This window comes from Amblyomma mixtum, chromosome 5, assembly GCF_055824585.1.
Source record: "Amblyomma mixtum isolate Tamu chromosome 5, ASM5582458v1, whole genome shotgun sequence".
NCBI lineage: Eukaryota > Metazoa > Arthropoda > Arachnida > Ixodida > Ixodidae > Amblyomma > Amblyomma mixtum.
The window spans coordinates 176562899-176568362 of NC_143016.1; the positions used below are offsets into that span (position 1 = coordinate 176562899).

Consider the following 5464-nt stretch of genomic DNA (forward strand, 5'->3'; position numbering starts at 1 on the left):
ATCAGTTTTCCTGGATAGATCTGCTTTGAAATTTGCGTTAAAAGGTGGAAAGAAGGCGTGCAGCTCGCTATTTATTCCTTCATAGTTGCCTTTATCGTACAGCCGGATTGTCTTTCCCGGACAGTGGCGAGGAATTCGTTTGAAATTAAAGACTGTGTGGATGACTTTATGGTCACTAATCTCCCGCAAGTAAGTCATGGAGGAGAAACTTTCAGCATGGCTCGTTAATACTAAATCTAAAATATTTGCAGTGTCCTTTACTATACGCGTAGGTTCTAGTACAAGTTGGGCAAGATTAAAATTCGAACAGATATCAAGAAATTCTCTTGTATCAGCTCGATTATCTATGGAGTGCACCGGGTTATGCCAGTTAATAGTCGGGTAATTAAAATCTCCGAAGAGGAGAATGTGAGCGTTGGGATACCGCGAGGTAAATTTAGACAAGGTTGCGTTCAGCTGGCGGCAAAAATGGGGAGTATTGTGTGGCGGCCTGTAGCAGACACCCAGCAGCACAGAATGTGGTGCGGATCGACAGATAAGCCAAATTAATTCAAGGTCGGATGAAATATTTAGAGCAGTGCATGATATGTGGTTGCTTGCCGCAGTCAGAACACCACCACCACGTGCGTTTTTACAATCTTAACGAAAGAGAGAAAAATTTGGCAGATCAGTAAGCACCTCGCCATCACTAATGTCATTTGTTAGCCACGTTTCTGTTAATATAAGCTAGTTGCTATCAGATGATACAACCAGGTTTGACACGAGCTGTCGCTTCGGGATGAAACTGCGCATATTAGTAAAGATTGCCGGAAACGTAAGATTAGGACGAGGACATCTTTGGGAACGGTGTAGTGCCGACTTGCGTCGCCGTGGTGGCTAGAAGATCTCTTTTACTGTTTGCTCACTGTCATCAAAAATATAGCGTTTGGGGCCCATATGGAGGGTTTTGTACCGCAAAGAAAATTTAGTTGTCTTTGATTTGGCAAACGCGAAAAGTTGCTTTCTTATATTTTGAACTCGGCGGGAGAAATCATCACCAATGCTGAAATCAGTATCTTTTAGTTTAGGGCCATTTGAGAGGATCATTTCTTTTGTCTTAAAAGACGCAAACTTTACAATTATAGGACGCAGGCGTTCTGTTTTGTGACGCCCAAGACGCTGTGCACGTTCGATATCTGTACTATCTAACGTCGAATCGAGCTGATCGGAGCAGTGACGAATTATGACTTCTTCGGAATCGGCAAATCACTCGGATGGTGTAGTATTGGAAAGGCCGTAAAAAATCAAATTGCACGTTCGTGAGCGGTTTTCGGCGTCATCAAATCGGGCTTCCAGATCCCACCAGCTGAGTAGTCTTTTCTGTGTTGCACTGCACACATTCGACATCTGTTTTCAAAGTAGCCACGTTCTGGTAGTAGTTCTCTAAATCACTAATCCTCTGAATTAGATCTGTAATGGTTTCCTCTGTAGTTGTTAACTTGTTTTTGCTGTCTTGGACGTCACTAATTATTGTAGCCTTACCTGAGGGCAACTTCTTCAATTCAGCAAGCACTGCCTCTGCACTGACGGGTCCCGGATTCATTTCTCTGTCCCAGGACAATAGCAGCAAGATGCGAATCGTTTCTAAACATTCAATAGCAACATTCACACAACACTGTGGGCTCGGAAGCTGCACCAGGCAGTAATTACTAGTGTTTGCAAATAAGGCGTATGGATTACTGACCTGCATTATGAACAGAAGCGGATTAGTGGTCTGCTTCATGGTACAGCCACCAAGCCCACAGAGCGCGGCCGATGATTGCCGCTCTTTTATACACGGTGTGTCAGGTGCCGTGTAAGGGATCGGTAGTGTAGGCGGGGTCATCGGAAAGCGGCTGGAGGCGCTCAGAGCGAACCGTCTCCTTTCTTGGAACGCGGTCGCTCGCGAATGCGCCGGGAAGTACGGGTGTCCCCCGCTCCGCGGTACCGATTCGCGCACGTGCTGGCAAGAATGTGTATTTGTGTTTGTTTTATTTTTATTTTGTGGTGGAGAGGGTGATTTGCTCTACGGTAGTTGGAGGGCTGGCCATCCTCTCGATTAGCCAATCACATGAAGGGTGTAGAATGATTTGGTGCTACCAAATGTGGGCCGGGCCTTGAGGTCTTTAAAACCGGGCTCAGGCGCCCTAAAAAAGCGGTTCTGCGCTAAGGTGAGATACTATATATCTTCGGCTACGCCGAGTAGGGGCCTCCTCTGGTATTAGCCAGTTCCACCTTTTTATTGTTGTGTATCTCTTTGCCGTCTCGAGTGCCTAAACTTGTATATGCAATATAAATAGCTGTACATAAACTTCAAGTATTCGCCTTACCCCTGCATCTCACCTGATCACAAGACCGTCTCTGACGGGGCACCCCTGGTGCGAAGGAACGCTTAAGTCTTCAAGTGAACAAACCGTCTCTGGCGGGGCACCTCTAGTGCAAGGAAGATAGGGAACCTGTGAAATTTACATGCCGTCGGTGGCGATGGGTGTGTCCAAGGTTCCGGAAGTGTCCAGGGTTCCAGCGATGACGCTGGCAGGTTTGAAGCGCTGATGGCGTTGAGGCAACGGACATGCGTATCACTAAGGGGTATCCAGACAGTTCTCACGGCGCGCATTCCACCCCAGCCGAAACCAGGACGGGAAGCAGCGCGTGTGTGACGACTGTTGCGAGCACCTGCATTATGAACAGAAGCGGATTAGTGGTCTGCTTCATGGCGCAGCCACCAAGCCCTCAAAGCGCGGCCGATGATTGCCGCTCTTTTATACACGGTGTGTCAGGTGCCGTCGCTGACGATGGGTGTGTCCAAGGTTCCGGAAGTGTCCAGGGTTCCAACGATGACGCTGGCAGGTTTGAAGCGCTGATGGCGTTGAGGCAACGGACATGCGTATCACTGTAGGGGTATCCAGGCAGGTCTGACGGCGCGCATTCCACCCCAGCCGAAACCAGGACGGGAAGCAGCGCGTGTGTGACGACTGCTGCGAGCACCTGCATTATGAACTGAAGCGGATTAGTGGTCTGCTTCATGGCGCAGCCACCAAGCCCACAGAGCGCGGCCGATGATTGCCGCTCTTTAATACACGGTATGTCAGGTGCCGTCGATGACGATGGGTGTGTCCAAGGTTCCGGAAGTGTCCAGGGTCCCAGCGATGACGCTGGCAGGTTTGAAGCGCTGATGGTGTTGAGGCAATGGACATGCGTATCACTGTAGGGGTATCCAGGCAGGTCTGACGGCGCGCATTCCACCCCAGCCGAAACCAGGACGGGAAGCAGTGCGTGTGTGACGACTGCTGCGAGCACCTGCATTATGACCAGAAGCGAATTAGTGGTCAGCTTCATGGCGCAGCCACCAAGCCCACAGAGCGCGGCCGATGATTGCCGCTCTTTTATACGCGGTGTGTCAGGTGCCGTCGGTGACGATGGGTGTGTCCGAGGTTCTGGAAGTGTCCAGGGTTCCAGCGATGACGCTGGCAGGTTTAAAGCGCTGATGGCGTTGAGGCAACGGACATGCGTATCACTGTAGGGGTATCCAGGCAGGTCTGACGGCGCGCATTCCACCCCAGCCGAAACCAGGACGGGAAGCAGCGCGTGTGTGACGACTGCTGCGAGCACCTGCATTATGAACACAAGCGGATTAGTGGTCTGCATCATGGCGCAGCTACCAAGCCCACAGAGCGCGGCCGATGATTGCCGCTCTTTTATACACGGTGTGTCAGGTGCCGTCGCTGACGATGGCTGTGTCCAAGGTTCCGGAAGTGTCCAGGGTTCCAGCGATGACGCTGGCAGGTTTGAAGCGCTGATGGCGTTGAGGCAACGGACATGCGTATCACTGTAGGGGTATCCAGACATGTCTGACGGCGCGCATTCCACCCCAGCCGAAACCAGGACGGGAAGCAGCGCGTGTGTGACGACTGCTGCGAGCACCTGCATTATGAACAGAAGCGGATTAGTGGTCTGCTTCATGGCGCAGCCACCAAGCCCTCAAAGCGCGGCCGATGATTGCCGCTCTTTTATACACGGTGTGTCAGGTGCCGTCGATGACGATGCGTGTGTCCAAGGTTCCGGAAGTGTCCAGGGTCCCAGCGATGACGCTGGCAGGTTTGAAGCGCTGATGGCGTTGAGGCAACGGACATGCCTATCACTGTAGGGGTATCCAGGCAGGTCTGACGGCCCCAATTCCACCCCAGCCGAAACCAGGACGGGAAGCAGCGCGTGTGTGACGACTGCTGCGAGCACCTGCATTATGAACACAAGCGGATTAGTGGTCTGCTTCATGGCCCAGCCACCAAGCCCACAGAGCGCGGCCGATGATTGCCGCTCTTTTATACACGGTGTGTCAGGTTCCGTCGGTGACGATGGGTGTGTCCAAGGTTCCGGATGTGTCCAGGTTTCCAGCGATGACGCTGGCAGGTTTGAAGCACTGATGGCGTTGAGGCAACGGACATGCGTATCACTGTAGGGGTATCCAGGCAGGTCTGACGGCGCGCATTCCACCCCAGCCGAAATCAGGACGGGAAGCAGCGCGTGTGTGACGACTGCTGCGAGCACCTGCATTATGAACTGAAGCGGATTAGTGGTCTGCTTCATGGCGCAGCCACCAAGCCCACAGAGCGCGGCCGATGATTGCCGCTCTTTTATACACGGTGTGTCAGGTGCCGTCGATGACGATGGGTGTGTCCAAGGTTCCGGAAGTGTACAGGGTCCCAGCGATGACGCTGGCAGGTTTGAAGCGCTGATGGCGTTGAGGCAACGGACATGCGTATCACTGTAGGGGTATCCAGGCAGGTCTGACGGCGCGCATTCCACTCCAGCCGAAACCAGGACGGGAAGCAGTGCGTGTGTGACGACTGGTGCGAGCACCTGCATTATGAACACAAGCGGATTAGTGGTCTGCTTCATGGCCCAGCCACCAAGCCCACAGAGCGCGGCCGATGATTGCCGCTCTTTTATACACGGTGTGTCAGGTTCCGTCGGTGACGATGGGTGTGTCCAAGGTTCCGGATGTGTCCAGGTTTCCAGCGATGACGCTGGCAGGTTTGAAGCACTGATGGCGTTGAGGCAACGGACATGCGTATCACTGTAGGGGTATCCAGGCAGGTCTGACGGCGCGCATTCCACCCCAGCCGAAATCAGGACGGGAAGCAGCGCGTGTGTGACGACTGCTGCGAGCACCTGCATTATGAACTGAAGTGGATTAGTGGTTTGCTTCATGGCGCAGCCACCAAGCCCACAGAGCGCGGCCGATGATTGCCGCTCTTTTATGCACGGTGTGTCAGGTGCCGTCGGTGACGATGGGTGTGTCCAAGGTTCCGGAAGTGTCCAGGGTCCCAGCGATGACGCTGGCAGGTTTGAAGCGCTGATGGCGTTGAGGCAACGCACATGCGTTACACTGTAGGGGTATCCGGGCAGGTCTGACGGCGCGCCTTCCACCCCAGCCGAAACCAGG

General features: G+C 53.0%; 1 pseudogene; it reads right to left on the minus strand.

Moving 5' to 3' along the window:
* Positions 1-876: 876 nt before the first annotated feature.
* Positions 877-5196, minus strand: LOC149344795 (uncharacterized; annotated as a pseudogene).
* Between the last annotated feature and the right edge of the window lie 268 nt (positions 5197-5464).